Raw genomic sequence first — 20,578 nt, forward strand, 5'->3', positions numbered from 1 at the left:
TACTAAAGCTGGTTGAATAGGGATATGAGACCCCGAGTAGTGGCATAGAGATATAATGTTATATACATCGCCTAACCCTACTTACACTGGCGAACTAGGGATAGAAATATCCGAGTAGTGGTTAGTGAGTTATTTCGTGAGGGATTGACTATGAGCATTTTGTTAATTCGTCGTAGGGTTATAGTAATTAGATCATTCATATTGGGCATCAAACATCAACAGTAGAGGAATAAGGGATTATATAACACAACTTGACCGCTGTTATGATATTGTTTACTCGTTTATTTACTTTCCGCACTAAGACTCGAACCCCCCCCCCTTTAGTATTTTTATATATTGTACATATTTTATCTTGCTTAGAGGACGTCCCTGTGGATTCGATCTTTTTATTACTTCAATATTATTGGTCCACTTGCCGAGAAGTCATCATGCAACAACAAGAAAGATTCCTATAAGAAGAAGGTTAATCATACTAAAGGTCAAAAAGCTTATATATCTTAGGAAGAAAAAGAAGAAAGCTCTTCTTTTTCTAGTTTGAGCTCTATTGATAATGAATCTGCAAATTTGTGCTTAATGGTGCACAAAGAAAAAAAAAGTCTTAAATGTATATTATTCTGATTCTTATTTTAAACATTCTTATAATCAATTTTCGAAAGCTTTTAGAGAAATTATCTCTTCAAAGAAAAATGATTTTAAAACTTGAGAGAGAAGTTTGTATTCTTAATAGTGCCTTAGAATACTTAAAGGAAGTACATATATCTCTTGTAAGAAATAGTTACGTGTTTCAAATACTTTATAAGAAAAGGTAGTTAAAATGGAATGTGATATTTGTCCAACTTTGAAAATTGAAAATGAAATTTTAAGAGGGCAAATCGACACATGTCAATTCACTATCTAATGTTGTTTCTTCATTTTTTAGTGATAAAGGGGACAATTTTAAGACCCCCTCCCCCACTTCATTAGAAAATGTAGAAGGAACATTTCACCTAAAGAAACTTGTCATTATTATGGTGATAAAGGTGAAATTGAGCCTCTTTGATGTATTAGAAATGTTAAAGTTCCTAATGGTATTATGGCATGGATACCTAAGAGTCCTTTAACTAACCCTCAAGGAATTAACATAAATTGAGTTTCTATTTCAATTTCACGATATCTTGTGCAGGAGTGTCTGAGAATCTGAATGGATTCTCAAGACAGGTGAAAGAAGATGTATTTAATCATATTTTTTTATCGTATTATGCTTTTTTATATTAATTTTGTTGTTTGTTAATTTTATTTATGCAGGAAGTTAAATCCTAGATCATCATAATTTGTATGATTGTTCCATTCTCCTCTATCTATGTGTAGTTACAATTAATTTATCTTAATTATTTTGTTTGCATCTTTGTCATTTATTTATTTTTTCATCTATATCAAAATCATTTTTCATCTGCATCAAAAAATGTTTTTCTGGGATTAATTTTTTTTATTAAATTGCTTTTGCATGCTTTTTCTCATTAAAATTTTAAGCATAAGAAAAGTCATATCTTATTGGTTCAGATTTACGTTGATGATATTTTTTGTGGATCCACTAATGAGTCTTTATGCAAAAAAAAATCTAGTATCATGCAGGGAAATTTTGAAAATTTGATGATGGGATACCTTAGTTACTTCTTAGTATTGCAAATCAAACAAACAGAGACTAACATGTTCATCAGTCAGAAAAAGTATTGTTTAGAGCTTTTGAAAAAATATGATATGAAAGATTCAAAGAGAATTTCTACTTCTATGACTTCAAATTTGCTGATTGATAAAGATGAACAAGGCATGGGGATTATAATTTCCAAATATATAGGCATCATAGAATCCTTACTGTATTTAACTGCAAGTAGTAAAAATATCATGTTTAATGTGTGCATGTGCACTCGATTTCAAGTGTAACCATGGGAATCTCATTTTAAGATCGTTAAAAGAATTTTGAGGTATCTTAACAGAAACTTGCATCATAGTCTTTGGTTTTCCAAGGGAAGCGAGTGTATCTTAGTAGGATTCTCTGATTCTGAGTTTGTAGGGTACAAATTGGATAGGAAGAGTACTGGTGATACTTGTCATTTGTTTGGAAATTGTTTAGTTTCTTGACATAGTAAGTATCCGCATAGCATTGCTCTTTCTACTATTGAGTAAATATGTAGTCGCCAGTAACTATTAAGCACATGTCTTATTTATTTAATCTTCCATTTCTGAATGTCTTAATCACTTGACGTTTTTTTATTGTTTGGTTCATGTCGTATTGCGTATATGTGTTGCATTTGGCATGTGTTGTATCTTGTGCATCTATGATATATTCTTATTATATTATGTATATCACTCTTTAGCTTTATTTAGCTTTATTTCTCTAGATTATTTTCTAAGTTGCTTTTTTTTTGCGTTTAGACTCATTTATCTCTCTTTGATCTTGTCAAATGGGGAGAAAGTTGTAATGTGAGTCTAGATTTGATTTATGTGTTTTATACTACTTGTGGTATTGCGCAATGTTTCAGGGGGAGTTCAAGTAAAAGGAGGAAAACACTAATCATGTTTTGCTTCTGCTCAACATCGACTAAATTCCAAATGCAAAATTTCCAAGCTTGCCGAGCATCAAAAAATGGGACACTGAAGTTTCACTACCTTATAGGGTTTGGTCTAGTTTAAAATTTTTTTCTTGTCAACTTTGTCTTTTAGTTTATTAGTTGTAATCCAGTATCTTCACATAGTTTCTCATTCTAGGGTTGGGTGCTAAGTCGTTTTTACGCATGCATAAATCAAACTATTTACTTAAAGTCAACACAATATGTTTCTATTTAATTAGTGGGAGGTTTAGATCAAGAAACACATGAAAGAATGATTCAGACCATGCCATGTCTCAATTCAAGTTAGTACTTCATTTTTTCTTAAAATTTGAAGTTTTTAAAGTGTGATTTGAATCAGGGAACTTCTTGACTTGAATCTAAATTGCATGTAAAAAATAGAAATGATTATGTGTGTTTGATTTTGAATAATGAAAAAGGGTAACTCAAATCAAATAAGGATTATGAAAAATATGATTTTTCTTTTGTGTGTTTGGTTCGAATCATGGAAAAGTCTGACTCGAATCATGGAGGTCTTGATTTAAATCACAAAAAGGGTTGATCGATCGAATTTCGGATGCAAATTTTTGGATTTTGGTTATGTATTTTTGATTCAAATCATAAAAAGTCTGATTCGAATCATAGAAGCAATTTTCTTGGTTTTTAATTATTAATTCAAATCATTCACTCTCTTGAATCGACTCATACCATTTTCTCTTAAATCGAATCAAATGTGTATTTTCTCTCTTTTTTGTGTGTGGCTTATCTTCAGCACATATATAAATCTTTTTTCAAAATCCCTCTCATAAAAATTTATGATTTAGAACACACAACACATTTTTTCTCAAACCTTCACAAAAGTATTTTGAGTTTTGTTTTGAGTTTGAAACTAAAATTTCTCTTCATCTTCAACCTCTATCTTTTACCATTATTGTTTTTTTAGTTCCTCAACCTAGGATATGAGATTTGTGGTAGGAGGTTTGATTTGTGATTATTTTTTTGTGAAGGTTTAAATATTTAAACTTGGCAGTTGTTTGGTTGTGACTTCGATTGAAAATCCAACTGTAAAAAATAACAAGTTTCTTTTCTTGAAGATTGCTTAGGTAGAACTGTATGGAAGCTACTATATATGGAGTTTGAGTTTCTATTAACTTTATATAGTTTAGGGATCAGAAAAGGAATTGATGGGAGTTAGGTGAGGTTGATGTTGAATGGACGCTTGGAGTATAATTCTTGAATCGAGAAAGTGGAAGTAAAGATCGAGTAAATATCTTAGTTTCAGACGTTGTATACATTCAAAGAGAGGACTCGGATATAAGATTTTTTTAATTTTGAGGATCATCTTGAATCTTGTGAATGTATTAAAAGACTTCGTAAAAATTATCAAATTATAGTGGAAGAGTATCGATTTTCAATGGGAAACTATTAGATAGTGGAGTAGGCACAGAGTGAGGAAGAACGTGCTAAACCACTATAAATTTGGTGTACTCTCTCTCTCTATTTATCTCTCTCATTCACTCTCTCTCTCTCTCTCACTCTCACTCACTTTCTCCCTATCTCTCTCATTATCTATCTCTTTATCTCTCTCCATCTCTCTTTTTTATATTTTGTTTAAAATCATATGCTAAGGTTTTATTGTTCTTTTAGAAATTTCATGTTGTTAGGCTTTATTGTCTTCATAGCGATTTTGTTTATAAAAACAAGGTTTATGTTAGATCAATCTTACTTCTGATTTGAAGGTGAGAAAAATACACAAGAAAGGGGGTTGAATTGTGTATGTCCAAAAATTCATTTCACTTCTGAACCAAGAAGTTAGATATCAGAAACAGATGTAGCAGCGGAAATAAAGATTCTAGGAAGTAAATGCTAGCGACACACAAAGATTATCCTGGTTCATCTTCTCAACTGAGAGTAGTCCAATACCATTGCCTCAACAAGAGCTTTTCACTATAACCAAACAAGTTACAAATTTCTCAAGAACACTTGCAAGAGACTTCAATGCTCAATCAACCTAGAAAGAGACTTCTTGCTCAAGTACACATATAAGAGACTTCCTTGCTCAAGCACACATGCAAGAGACTTCCTCTACTTAAAATAAATTATTTAGTAGAAATGTTAACCACTATACTTAGATACACATTTAGAAGTATAGTAGTTGTGCTACAACCACAAAGGTTATTAACCTCTTAAGATTTCTAAGATATACAAAATCTTATGATCTTAGGCAATAATAGTTACAAATGAAAGCTTAGAGTTATGCTCAAGATAATGTAATGAGTTGTTATGTTATTCTTTCAAATCTTCATATTCCTTTTATAGAGGTAAAGAAAGAGTTGTTGGAGAGTTTGAACACAAGAGCAAACTTAGTGAAGAAGCATGCCAAGAGAGACGTCAGAGAATGCATCTGGTTTGAAGGATTGTCCAATGAATAATGTCATTGTTCACAGCATCTTTTGAAATAATAGGTATCTACCAAATGTAGAATAGGCTCAAGAGGTCACATCACCATACCTCGAGCCTTGCAAAATGAAACCCTAGTTGACTCTGTTCATAATTATGGGGCTTTGATAAGACAAGTTTGTTATGGTATAGTGTACGGATCAGAGGCTCTTCAACCTTTTTGAATATGAGTTGTCATCAGAAGCTAGGCCATGAGACCAGAGTCTGAATTTTTCAGAGGTTGATGAACTCATTCAGAGTCATTAGATTCTGATCAATCAGAGTCATACTTAAAATGCTTCTCCAGATATGTTTTCAATTAGTACTGTTATATGCTTGTGATCCTGCACACTTGAACATATGTTAGTATACCCATATATTATTTAAGTGCTTTGTTATCACCAAAACCCAAGGGATATGAATAATCTTGTTCCAAGAATCTCCCCCATTTTGATGATGACAAACAAGTGTATTTAAGAATAATGGTTGGTCAGTTTTAACTAACTTGACAACATCAAAGTCTAAGGTTTGTAAGCTCCTCCTGAGTCTAATAGTCCATGGGTTGAGTTTGGTAAGCTCCCCATAAGTTCTATCCAAGTTAATTCAAACTTATTTTGATATATAAATGTTTACAAGGAGGCAATATCAAAATAATTGAATAATTAGGGTTCAAGATTAATTAAAATAACTTAAAAAATACTTTTAACCTTCTTAAATATTCCCATAAATTTCTCCAACTTTTGTCATCAACAAAAAGATAATAAATACAGATACTGATGACTGATAAGCATATGAATCACGGTTTTCAAGATGGTCAAAGGTATACTGTGACAACATGGTTTCCAAGAAACAGTAAGTTCAGATGCACATGACTCAAAGACACAGTCTTCAAGATAGACAAGATTTTAACCAAATCCCTATAAAAATAGATGTAGAACCAACACCCAAACACACAACTAAGTGAATCACAAGAATGGGTAAGAAGAGGACATTCAAGGCATATAAATGATACTTTGCAAAATAAATTTGCAATATGATGAGAAAGGATGCGAGAGAAGAGAAAAAGAAGAATAAGGCTGAGGAATTAGCAAAGACTCAGAGAGCCACACCAGCAGATGAAGATATCACATCTAGTGGAGTTGCTAAGAAGAGCAAGATTCTAGCAGTAGATGAGGAGTCGGATGAAGACTATAAGACTTTTTTGGAGACTTGCAAGGGAACAGAAGACCAAGAAGATAGTGTTTAGGAACTAATCTTGTAATGTCTTATGAATAAAGTTTCCATTTCATTTCCAATAGTAAAAAACTTCCTTTGATATCTTTCAAGATATGATTATGCTTATAAATCAATAAGAAAGATCAAATGAAGAAATAAAATAAAGAACATTTCTATAAAGAAATAAAAGCAACAGAGATAAAATACATAGCAAATTAAACAAATAAAACAACTAAGAAGAAGAAGTTTCATCCAAAGAGACCCCCTTGACCTTAAATAGGTTAATAGTTTTCAAAGCTTCTCTAAGATTTAGCTTATCTCCTCAGACTTTTGATTTAACCTCTGTCATAGTTAACTTCTTGTTGAATGAAATGTTCAGAAAGACCCTTCCATAAGGAATGGAACATGACTTTCCCTATTTAAAGCAAGTGAGATCCATTTTCAAGTAATGAAACATGACTTAAGGGAGGTTAATCTTCATATCTAAGTTGAGAAGTAACAGAAAAGCTTGTTCATCAATATCCAAATAAGTCATATCCTTATTCTTTGGCAAGATGTTTGAGACTAGTAGATGATACCAGACTAATGTCTTGGAATTGAGACTAGACACTTTGGATATGTTTGAGAGATCATCAAATATAAGATGAGGAGACAAATAATATTCCCAAAAGAGCATATCTAGAACCATACCTTATCCTCACAATTTATTTCATTAGAAATAGATGTAGAGGTGGTGGTGATAGGGACACCAGATACAACAGAAAGAATAGCAGATTCTAGATTTAGATCTAGGGTGGAAGCATTTACCCAAAAATCCTTAATTAGATTAGGTAAGTATGACCATACAACACATCAAAGAAATTATCCCAACCATGTTAGGAGACAGTACTTTTAAGATCAAAGTCATAAGCCATTATTTCTTCAAAAACAACCAGCCCTTCAATGATTACATTTAACTGGTTTTCCATACCAAGGTTAGATCTTGAAGCCATCTTAGATAGGGAAAAAACACAAGAAATAAAAGAAGAGTGCAAATAATTAGAAATAAGTTTTCAAAGATATAGAAGATGATTTGTCAGAAATTGTTTTAAGACCACTCAAGGAAAATCTTTAGAAAACAAAATAATAAGCACAAATAAACAAGTAAGCAAACATGAGGTGATGATATATGGGTAATTTCACAGGAATCGAGAAGTTGTGAATCATTACCTAATAGTCTTTACCCAAACAGACACTGTGCACGATAATTATCAGGCATGTGAATGCAATTTGAAGAAAATAATTCACCTCCATAGTCTCAAAGTCTGATATTTTTCAGAAGCCACTTTTCATCAGAGGCAGTCTCCTAGACTCTAATTGAAGTTACTTATGAGCAACATTATACTTTGATACTCTGATCAGATTCAAGCATTATTCCTCAATATAGACCATGTTCAGATTCTTCTTGATGAAATCAAATATTTCAATAGGTAATGGTTTTAAAAATATGTCATCCCATTGAAGATTAGTATAATGAACTTAATATCTATAACTCCTCTGGAATTGATTCAGCTCTTCTTGCATGGTCACAATCCATCCACCATCTGATAAAACCTCATCTCAAAAAGTTGGCTCAATCAAGGAAATAAACCCGAACATGTAGTTATCATCTCTAAAATCTAATCTAGTTTTCAAGAATTAATTCCTAACTAATCTAAAGAACATTAATTCCTAATTCTCTAAAGAATCCGCACCATTATCTAATTCTAATTAATTCATAATTCTCTAAATCTAATTAAACTAATTAAAATGTAATTCTAAAAATTTTAATTAACTATTCACTAATCAAGAATTAAATCTTAAAATTTTAATAAACCTAATTAATCAATCAAGATTCACCTAATTACTAAACATGTTTTAAAATCTTAATCACTAATCTAACACCTTGATCCCCTAATTACTAACTAACCCAGAAATTGTTAACTAACCCAGCCCAACCATACTGAAAATGGGCCTTGAGGGACGAAAAGGGGTGTAAGCCCATTATATGGATGCTGGAAATGGAATTTGGTACAGAAAGGCCTAACTCGGTCCAATCCGGTGTGCTGGTGGAGGGTGAGGTCGGTTAGAAATTCTACTGAAATTCAAATTGAAATTTAATAGTCGGTTAGAGATGCAGTGCTGGTTAGAAATGCAAACTCTATTTGAAATGTAAATGAAACTTCATTTTCCTGTTTTTGAAATGCAGTTTCTGTTAGTTATTAGTGTTAAAGGAATTTTTTTATAATGTGTTATATGTACTGAAACTGTTATTTACTAGAGGTTAGGTAATGAATCGAAGTTCTGAGCTTTATTGAAATGTACCAACTGAAAGATCAATTGATATGCTGATTTAGGTTGATTGATATGCTAGTGAATTCGAAAATGAAACGAAACTCGAACTGTCATGAAATTGTTTTGGACATGGATTTACTTGTGAATAAAATTGGTGTAGGTTAAATATGAATTCTGTTTTTTGACTTGGGTGAAAATCTGAAATGTAAGGTGCAGGTGAAATCAACATGTTTTTTATTTGCAAGAAAATGGTTAGGAAAAATGATTGTGTATTGCTTAGTTATTTGTTTTTCAATTGAATGTTTGGCTTTGTTATGCATTGTGGCTGATTTTTCCATGACTTATTGATGCAGGATGCTTATGGTTTGGTTAACTCGATGGTTGTGTAATGCCTCATGTTACCATGCTGCATAATTCTGTCAGCACATATCATGTTAGGACATTGGTCAGGCTGCAGCAAGGCTGGCATGAAGTAGGTTTATGTTGCCACTGTCATGGATTGGTGCATTGGCTGAAACATGAGCCTTATGCAAACTCCGTGGAAATGGCAAAGTGAAATAAGGCTTACTTGTCATGAAAGCAAGCAAGGATGGAATATGGAGGGAATTGGAATCAACATGAGGCTGCATTAGAAAAGGTCTTAGAACTTAGGAAAATATGTGAGTTAACTTTGGTCAAAGTTGACCAAAAAAGTCAATTGTTGACCAAAGTCAACTATTGGTCAAAGTTGCCAATTTTGTCATTTTTTGTATGAATCTTTGTAAATGATATTTTTATGAATGAATGAACAACTTTAAATGAAAAATAGTCCTTTATGATTTAATGCGACATGTTTTAAATTCAAGTTAGAACTTTCCCTCCAAAATTCAAGTTTGAATCATCCTTCGAATCATGATCTTTAAATACACTAATTGACATGAACCAATGGATTATGAATGAGATATATGAATCAAGAACCAATGGACTAGGAATCCACCATGAAACATGGGCTAAGCTATGCACCATGAAGCATGAATCAATGAATGCACCATGACTAAGACTTAAAGAAAACCTTGGATAAGACTTGAATAACAATGCCTTGGATCAAATGAATCATCAAGTACATAACCATGTAAATCCAATGGTCAATTTGATAAATGATTCCCGATAATAATAGCAAGTTGATGATTGATGATGCATACCATAATGATTAAGAACCACACTTCAATGAATTAGGGTCCCACAGTCAATCACAAGATTAAAAGACAAACCTTATTATCCACAAATGCCAAGTATCCATGATTAGGGTTTCAAGATGCAAACCACCTAATCAAAGACCTCAAACCAATCACATAGCTCCACAATCAAATCCCTACCACATGGTTCCCAAGATTAGGGTTTCATGATCAAATCCAAGCCCATAAGGTAAACCACATGATCCATGAGTACTAAAGGCCAAGAAATATGGTTTTATGCAGAGGTGAATACCATGATGCAATATCCATAAACCAAGGTCCCAAGCATCAAGAATTAGGGCTTCATACCTTGGTCCATATAATGGACTTTCCAAACTGACTGCACCACCATAATCCCTATTGTTGAAGCTTGTGCAAACCCTAGCTCTTGTTAGGTATCAATAACCACAAATTTTGAAACTATGATGACTTGTTTGGAAGTGCTAACATGAATGAGTGATACACATGTATTTGGAATGAATGAATGTCGATGAATCACAAACCAAAAGTCAGATGAAAGTTGAAAAAAAATAGGGCAATGTTTGGGGTATGACAACATGATCAACTTCTAATTCAACAACTTTTGAACCTCTGACTTATGAGATACTAACTTCTGAAGGTCCAGCCTCTCGATTTTCTTCAAAAAACTAAAAATCTGCAACACTTTCAACAGGCTCTGCCGTATCATGGTCAGACCCTTTTTCATCAAATTTTGCATGTATAAACTCTTAAACTGTCCTGGTTTCAGAGTTATACACTATGCATGCCTTACAGCGATCAGAGTATCCTAGAAAGATACCCTTTTGAGCCTTAACACTAAATTTCTTTAAATAGACTTTATTGTTCATAATGTTATAGGTACATCCAAATTGATGAAAGTAAGATATGTTTGACTTTCTTCATTTAAGCAATTCATATGTTGTTCTATTCAGAATTAGTCTAATATAGATCTTATTCTGAACATAACAAGAAGTATTGACAACTTCTGCCCACAAGTATTTAGGAAGATGATTCTCATGGATCATGGTTCTAGCCATTTCTTGTAGTGATCGGTTCTTTATTTATACAACCCCATTTTGATATGGAGTTCTAGGAGAAGAGAACTCATGGATAATTCCATGTTTATCCCAAAAGATCTCAAAAGGCTCGTTTTAAAATTCACCACCATGATCACTCTGAATTTTAGAATTTTTAGTTCATTTTCAGATTGAACTTGTGTACAAAAGATGCTAAATACTTAATGTGATTCATCTTTGGATCTAAGTAATTTAAACCAAGTCCATCTGATGTAATCATGAACAATGACCAATCCATACTTCTTCCCATTGATTGAAGCAGTTGTAAGACCCCAATTTTGACCCTAAGATCCCTCATGTTATCTCATCATTTGCATTAGCTTTGGGATCACACCTTGGTATCGTCCTCACCCCTCATTCATTGGGTTTTCATTGGGAGAGATCACCAAGCACTTTTGATTATATCATACTTTATTTTCTTTTGTTTACTAACCAAAATACCAAAAAATATGTCTAGTGCAACTTTGTTTCTTTTATAGGTAGTATGTGTGTTCACATGTGCCTCACCAAGCTCACAACTAGGGTTTGAGACCCTCAAAGCAAGAGATCAAGCAAGCAAGGGTCGACATTGGTTCTAAGCATTATATATGGATCCCCATGTTCTTTATTTGTCATTTTGGTTAAGAATTCATCAATATTTTGAAGCTTGTTTGTCAAGGAAGCCTTAATTCATCTACGTATCTTGTGTGCCTTCCTCAGCAAGTTTCTTCAACAATGGGTCAAATATTTCAAGGGATGCTTCATTGTACGTTATATCAAGCATATATGATCCTCCATGATCCCCAAAGTTTAAAGGAATCTCAAGTTTTCAAGTTGATTCAAAGAGGTTGACCAAAGGAAGTCAATTGGTCAAATCCAGGGTTCCCTAGACCCTATCTCCTACAATTTTTATCATATGAAAATTATTACAAGAGAAATGTTACTCTTTATGACATTACAAACAACTTTCATGTTGACATCAAGAGCTAATTTTTCTTTTAAAGTCATTTTTAATGGTGAAATATTATAGGTCATTTTGTTTGTGCCCTAGTTAGGAGGTCAACTTCCATGAATCATAACTTACTCATTTTTTATGATATAAAGTCCATCCAAGTTTCATGATCAATTTCAAGATGTCTTCTCCAACTTTTATTCTTTGAGACATCTCAAATTCAACTTGAAAGGGCATGTGCCAAGGGGAAACATTATAGGTCATTTTGGGCCATTACCATTGAACAAGCAATTTTCCTCAACTTCTAAAATCCATTATTCCCTCATACAAGATCCAGATGGTGTCAAATTTGTAACCAAATTGAATAGGAATGATAGAGCTACAATTTTGGTGCAGGAACCATTTTCATTTGAAGCTCATAGCAAAAGTTATTCAAGGTGGAAGAAGTGGTCATTTGACTTTGTACTTAGAAAATTTTCAACCATGTTTGACGTCTCCAACGTCCACCTTATAATTCATCATGATCCAAGTTCCAAATGAAAAATTCTTCAACATCAAAATTATTCCCCTTCCTGTCACCTTTCCAAAAAGTCCAAGATCATTTCATTTGGACAAGAATTTAGGGACTTGTGCATGGATTCTTCTCATGGCTTGTTTTGGAAACTTTTGAACTCAATTTCCAATTACCATTGCATGGTTTCATGATATGATCTCAGCAAGGTTTGTGCACGGATTTGGACTCAATGACATCATCATTTTGGGCCTAATGCCTGTCCATGCACCCATGCACATGAGCTTATTAGTTTTGGTTCAAATTTTGAATGGTGTAAAAATCAATTCCTTGGCCTATATATTGAAGTGCATTGCCTCAGATGAAGAGGACCCTTTTGCCCAAGCTCTGCCAAGCAATCCCATAGCCACACTTGAGAGAATACCTTAAGGGTTTCTTTGAAATCGAGTTCTTGATTCAAATTCAATTTGTGAACAAGAACTCCAAGGATTCACAACCATTTTCACTTCATTCAACTCCTGCCAGATTTGCATCAAGATTTTCTCTCAAAGCTGCTACCCGAAGGTGGATTTTCTCAAATTTTAACTCTTCGATTCTCCCTTATTTCTCAACTATTTTACTTGTTTGTTGGTTGTCTGAAGTCCTACCAATATAGGCACTAAGATTGAGTTGCTTTGAGATCAAAGCATCTTAGATCATGTACCTCAAAATTCAAATCCTTGTATCTTTTAATATACTTGGAATTAGGAGAAATTGTGGCCAGATTCGAGCTCCTGGGCATTTTTTCTTTAAAATAGTGTGCTAACTTTTTATTTTAATGGTGGTTGGTGGTGGACCAGTCCGGTGAGGTCCACCGGAGAAGATGACCGGAACTAGGGCTGCGGTGCTGGGATGGAACGTCTCAGGCCATCTGATCATAACACCACGTTCTAGTCTCAGCCCTCCATTTTGATTATCATTTGTGTTGCGCGTTTGACTTAGGTGTTTGGTGTACTCTAGCGTATGACCATCAGATCTGTCACCTCAATTAATGAGGGAGATTTGATGGCCTTTGTTTTTTTGAACTTATTTTTTATTTTTTGATTTTCTATTTAATCCATTTATTTTATTTTATTCATAGAAATTTCATTTTTTTATACAAAAAATATGGGACTTTCACCAAAAAAATTTAAATATTTTTCTTTTCCATATTTTGAATTAAAATCATTTTTTGGATTAATTTTGATATTTTTCATGAATTAAATTATTTTTGACTTGTTTTTAATTATTTTAAAATACTTCTTACTTTCCAAAAATCATGAATTTTTTTGTCTAAGGTCCTTTGACCTTGTATGACCTAGGATAAATCCTTTGGCCATTTAGTTGGTGTTTTGAAGGGATTTGATGTTTCGTCCATTTAAAATGCATTTAAGTTCATTTTAAAATTAATTTTTAATTGTTTAATAGTTTAAAAAATTTGTTGAGCCATTTATTTGGTCTTGTGATGTTTGACTTGCTGTTTGACCTTGATCATGGTTGATTTGGCTTTTGTTTGATCAATACTATTGGATTTAGGCGATTGATGAAATGTACATTTTATCTCCCAAAATGAATGGATAATATTGATCAGACGAAATTCCTCCTATGATCAATTTGGGTTTTTATTTCCCCTTCCCTCTTCATCTTTATCCCTATTCTTCCCCAATCCATGATTGACCCATGAATTTTCTTCATGTCTAATGCTAGTTGATTCATCAATGACATTGTGTCAGATGAAACAACATGAGCCTGACTGAGATAGGTCCCTCGCTTTTTTAATGTGTGGTATGTTTTTAGGAGTATGGTTCTTTGTACCATATATCTAACATGCATTAACACCAATATTTGTATTGCCCGGCCTCAGATAGTTGTGACTTCTACATAAGTCAAATTACGATTGCTTAATATAGTGCCTAATCTGTCCCATAAGGTAAATCATTTTAGTAAGTGATATTGTAAGTCTCCAATTCTTCATGGCATTATGTGAAAACTTGACCTTTTTTCCATTCATGAGAGCTAGTGGCATACTTGTTTATTTATCCAAGTTGGAGCCCTTCTCATGGATGATGTCTTGGTTCATGTATTCATACTTGTGAATGGATGGTTGAGTGTTCTCTAAAGAATGACTTAAACAATTAAAACTCTTCATTAACAATTGACTAACCTATTATTAACATTGCTTTACTTTTAAGCCATTTACTTAATGCAATTTAAATTCAAGTACATGTATCATTCATTTCCATTTATATTTCAGGCAAGATGATTATGTTTCAGCCATTTTTACTTTGCTCACTTGAGCCATATCATTTTTGTTTGTATATATTGTTTGCCTTTGATTTTGTTTTGTTTGTGGTCTTAGGACTTTAAAATACCTAATAACAAAAAAAATCCAATAAAACATGTTGGTGGACTGTTGGACTTGATCTGAGCTTTTGGACCTAGAAGTAGGCAACTTGCCTATGCTTTGAGGACTTAACCAATGCCACTATCTAAGACCAAGTTATCTTTGACAACGCCTTTCCTCTGATACAAGCCTGGAGTGCTCTTGATTCATCTGTCACTTTGTCTTTGTACTTAATTGTTATATTATTATTATTATTATTGTCCGATGATTGCTTCTGAGGTCACCTCAAGGAAATATTTTCATTTGATACATTGAAATAATATATTAAAGACTGCTAGCTATTGGAGTGCTTGCTTGGATATTATGGCTATATTTATTTGATGCCTTGGTCTTCATATGGTTTGCTTGGATATTTCTTATGCTTGTTACATCCTAAAGTCCAAAGGAAAATGGGTTTCTATATGACATTCTTGTCTTGTGGATTGCTTCCCATTGGTCAGATCTTTTCAACTCTTAACTTTTAATTTTTGTCTAGGATAGTCCCTCCATCTCCTCCCACTTCTTTAATTTTAAAATCTCTCCCCCTTTTCAAAACCTTCTTTGTTTGTGTTTTTTCAATTTAGGCATGTTTTAATGAATAGAAACTTCAGCCTTATGCCATTGAATTTTTAAACTCTTTCTTAAATCAAACTTGTGAATAAACTTAATCCTATTAACTTTAATTTCAAAAAGACAAAAAGAACTAACAACCCCATTCAAATCTTTGACCTTTTGTGCCTTTCCTTTTAAACTCTTGATTAAAATTAATTCACCAACTTCTTTGAAATTTTTACCACGAACTACGATGTTTTGATCCCTCATATTTATGTTGGTACGTTGGCATAAGACCGAAGGTCTTGTCAAACACAAAAATATAATTAATGAATTGTTTCCTCATCCCCCCATTCCATTTTATCAAACATCTTTTCAACAAATACACTTGCACACAAAAAAGGGCTCCCTAGGAGTACCTAGGACACTCTAGGTGCTAACACCTTCCCTCTGTGTAACCAACCCCCTTACCTGAAATCTCTGACATTTTATTAGTTTTGATTTGAAAAATTCTTATCTTTGGGTTTTGTTCGTACTTTTTCCCTTTTCCTTTGGAAACAATAAAAGCGCGGTAGCGACTATGATTTTATTGACGTCAAGTTTATCCATAACTTCATGGTCATGAATTTACCGCTACAAAATTAAGTGGCGACTCTGCTGGGGAATAGTACTCAGTGGGTTTAGCCTACTTTTTTATGTGTATATATTTGTGTATTTGATATTTGTCTATATATATTGTCTGCGTGATATAATTTCTCTGTTTTGCTTGGTGATCTCTGAGTAGTGAGATAAGTTCTAACCCGAACTTGAGTGCAATTAAGATATGAGGATGGTATAGTCATGTTCGAATTGTGTGGAGTAATCCTTAACGAGTTAGCTTGAAACCTGTCATACCCCGATTTTGACCCTGATTTTTTATTTGGCACTTGGCCTAAAATTCACTCGCATACATTCATTCCCAAATCCATTTTTTTGATAGACATTGTCTAGCTTCTTGATCATGGTGTATGTTGATTATAAATGGATTTCAATCATTTGTTTTTTATTTTTCCAATTTGGTTGTAATTTCAAATTAAACTTAATTCCAAATTTCAATTTAATTTTAATTGTTATTTTTACTCTAATTGATTTTAACAAATGTTAGAATTGATATCGAAGTAATTTTAACAAATTATGAATTAATTTGATTTTAATTTGGTTTTTACTGATTTGTTATTATTATTTAAATTGATATTTAATTTGGTTTTGGATTATTTAAAAAAATCCATTCTTTTTATAACCAAGCATATTTCCCCAAGCCATGCATTGGACTTAATTAGAGGGAAAAATGTGTTGTTGTTGGTGGACTCATCCTTAGAGGGGCAATATGCAAATGATGATGCTACAAAGTTAGTTGAGCTTGCGTCAAAAATGTCTTCAGTTTGAGGCCAGAGAAAGACCTGATACTAAGTTTCTTCTCACTGCCGTTACACCTCTTCAAAAGTAGAAAGAAGTGGCATCTCATGTGTTAAGGGGCCTTACTAAAACAGCGGCAGTGCTACCGCTACCAACTATGCTTTCTCCTCTTGGAAAGGTTTGTGCTAGGATGGATCTTACTGCTATTCATGATATATTGTAAAAAAAAAGGGGGTTATAACAATGAAGAAGGTGCCGAAAACGAGTTTTCATTTCAAGAATGGACACAGCAAGTGCAAAACATCTTAAACACAAAAAAGTTCGGCGATATTGCATTTAGAGACAAGGATTTCAAGAATACAATTGAGTATTATTCCAAGTCGGTGGTTATGATGTCTGTTCCCTCCGCAACCGTCTTTGCAAGGAGAGCCTTCTCCTACTTGATGAGCGAACAGGCGGAACTTGCATTAAGAGACGCAATGCAGGTGCAGGTATGCCTACCTGATTGGCCAACTTCATTCTACCTACAAGCTTTTGCTCTCTCAAAGCTGAGAATGGAAACCGACGCACAGGACATGCTTAACGACTTTGCAGATTCCCGTTCGACATCCATTGCATAATTCTGCAAATTAAAAAACAGCAATATTAACAGCTTGCTTTTTGCTTTTGAATAAGAAAGACACTGGTAATTGATGCTTCAGATACTGTTACATGTGATAAAACAACAAAAATCATCAAAGTCCTGTTTACGGTTACATATCATCCAATTCATATTGATGGCTAACATTGAATGAAAGCTACTACCTGGAATGATAATAGAAGACACGAATGCTTTGTTTTAGAAGAAACATGCGATAATGTCAATGCCATGGTGATGATGATTGATGGTTCAATTAAAATTGCGAGAAAGGGAGAGGATGACATAAGCACCTGTGCAGTAATGACGCCTTCTTCTGCTTCTTTAAGCCGTACAAGAGGCTCACCTGCAGCTTTCACTACTTCAGAAAATTTCTGGATGGTTGCTTTTAGTTCTCCTTCAAAGGCTGTTGGATGTTTACAAATTTGGAAATGGCAGCAAGGATGTTCTTGAAAACATTGGTCATGTCTACCGTGAAATTTTGTGGCAAATCTCTCTACTTGAAAATACAAAGCGTGAGATAGAGGATGATGTTGCTAGTTCTTTAACTGATTCACAACCGGCTGAAGCTGATGCAAACGAAACTGAAGATCAAAGGTTCAATTATTTCAGGCAGATTCTTGATCCATTATTCAGACGGAGGACATCAGGCTGGGGAATAGAAACACAGTTTTTTGATCTTATTAACCTCTATCGAGATTTGGGCCGTGCCACTGGTTCTTCACACCAAACGAATTCTATTGGTTCTTCAAACAGGCGGTTGGGTTCCAGTAATCAGTTGAATCAGTCGGGGTCTGTGGATGTTTCTGAGGCTAATAATAAGGAGTGTGACAAGCAGAGGATGCCTTATGCTTCTTATTGTGACATGGTCAGATCACTTTCATTTCACATAACCCGTCTGTCCCAAGAGTTGGAAAAAATAATGCTGCAACCTTCTCGCCGACGTGATGATATTGTGAGCGTAAGCCCTGCTTCAAAACCAGTGGCTTCTACTTTTGCATGCATTATTTTAGATCACAGGAATTTTGGTGGCCCTGCAAAATTAAACCAAACCATAATGGTCATCATCAAAACAATCACCAAGAAACCAATCAGCCTATCAAGAGGAATACCTGTGCCAGAGTCACAAGGGAGCAGTGGTCCTGAGCTTTATAAGAAAAATTTGGCTAGGAATGATGCTGGTGAATCTCCTGTCAATTTTGATTTCTTTGGAGGACAACAGCAATTAAGTGGCCGCCGAAACGGAATGCTTCAGCCTTTACCTAGACAGCATTCAGGAATAAATGAAATGCATCTATTACAGCAGCAAGCGTTACTTAACCAGACGCAAGAACTTCAGGGGCAGCAACAATTTCATCAACTAGAAGCAAACCAACTTCATCAGATGAATATAATGAAAGGTCGTTCCTATCATGTTCAGACAAAACACCAGAAGATTGTTGCACAATCTCAACAGCAGCATCAGCAGTTCAATTCCCTGCAGTAAAAAAGAGAAAGGATTAATTTACCAAGCAGTAAATTCCGAAATTTCCCAATTTGGGATTTGAGACAAAGCGAAGAAGAAAGCTAAAGTGTAGATTACCTTTCCGGAAGATAGCATCGAAATAGGCACTCCAACTCTGAGCACCACAAAAGCGCTTCTGGAGTTTTTCTCCATTGGAACCTTTGGAGATCCTTTGTAACCCTAAAGCTGTGAGTATAAAAAGAAAGGAGTGAGAACAGAGGGAGGGTGGAAAAACGAAAACCCTAGATAGAAGAGCGGCGACCACCAGGAAACCCTAATCAGAAAGAAAAAATTAGAGAGGGAGGCGGCCAAAATACCACAAGAACCCTAATCCTAAAGTTAAGGCAGAATCAAAAAGCGAAACCAAATTTTTGGAAGAGGCAAAGGGAGAAGATTCAACCCTTACCCGAGTTGTCGCCACCGCCGAAGGTGAGCCCTTTCCGTTTTAGCCATGGATTCTTGCATCATTTCAGGAGATTGAGTGAGATGTGAGCGATTGGGGATGGATTATTTGCGCTTGAGGTAGAGAGTGGCGCGATTGTGAGTAAGCGAGTTTGAAAGAGGTGGAGAGTGGCGTTAAGGTTGAGAGAGAATGAGTTTGAACGGTGAGATTGAGAGAGAGTGATACCGAGGCGGAGAGATTGAGAGAGGAAGAGTTCTGGGAATTGTTTCATTTTTTTTTCTTTTTTCCATTTATTTACTTTAAGCGTGGTTTAAACTTTTTTAATTCCATTTTTAAGTGACCGTTGGCTTTCCTAGTAGATATTTAATATTGGCTATTAAAGTTGATTCTTTTTTACCATTTCCAACTTATTCCCCTTCGGAAATCCAACAGACAAGTGGTTGAAATTAATTAGGTTATTCTACTTTTTTTTTTATTTAGTCTTTATTATTTTTTATTTTAACCCTTTTAATTTATTTTAGTTTATATATTTAAGTTAGCATTAAGATATCAATTAGTTGTTAAGTGGTTTGGTGGAGAGGAGTGGTGTTTAGATCTTTAGTGTAGTGGGTTCGATACTCTTAGGTGTAGTTTTTCGTTCTTTTAGCATTTTCTTTTTATGCTTTATTCTTCATATTTCTTTTTTCTATTTATTGTTTAATAATATGATTTGTTTTTTTTTTAATTGCATCATGCATGCAAAACCATTTGAAAATTATAAAAAATCATACTTTTCTCGATTTAATATCGAGCCCCCTTTTTCACACCCTTGTAAGTCGATTGCTTTTTAAGCATCGCCGCCAACCTCACATAGCTTACTCTTGGGCTTTCTTACAATGAGCCGGTTCTCTTGCACTTACACTCATGCATTATTTGTTTGTGCCCGATTTTATTTATTTCATGATTTTTTTTTTTTTATCGCCATTTGACAAATGTACCCCACTTCCCCAATGTGTAATAATTTGGTATTGTTTTATTTCTTTATTACTTGGTTGTTTAGTTAGATGCTAATATAAGAATAAAACCAACAAATTTCAAAAATACAAAAAATATGACTCGATCCAATGTCGAGTATTTTCTCAATAAACAAAACAACTCATTTCTCCCTCCTATTCCATCCTATTTCTTTCAAAACTTCATCAAATGCTTGATCCAACGTCAAGCCATTTTTCATAATCAAAAACTCAAAAAATATTAATCCATATTCAAGACCTTTTCAATAAAAGATGGAAATGGAACGTGGTGTATACCACGCACTCCTGAGACTAGGATTCGAGATGTATATCTCGCCAATCCTAGCTCTCGCCATCATCCAACCTATCCACTTTGTTTCTTCAAACACTCATTCAAATTTCTCAAACGT

General features: G+C 34.0%; 1 pseudogene; it reads left to right on the plus strand.

Annotated features, from left to right (window-relative positions):
• Positions 1 to 6,060: 6,060 nt before the first annotated feature.
• LOC127103021 (serine/threonine-protein kinase BSK2-like) lies at positions 6,061 to 17,252 on the plus strand (annotated as a pseudogene).
• The last annotated feature ends 3,326 nt before the right edge of the window (positions 17,253 to 20,578 follow it).

Source organism: Lathyrus oleraceus, chromosome 7 (assembly GCF_024323335.1).
Source record: "Lathyrus oleraceus cultivar Zhongwan6 chromosome 7, CAAS_Psat_ZW6_1.0, whole genome shotgun sequence".
NCBI classification, from domain to species: Eukaryota; Viridiplantae; Streptophyta; class Magnoliopsida; order Fabales; family Fabaceae; genus Lathyrus; species Lathyrus oleraceus.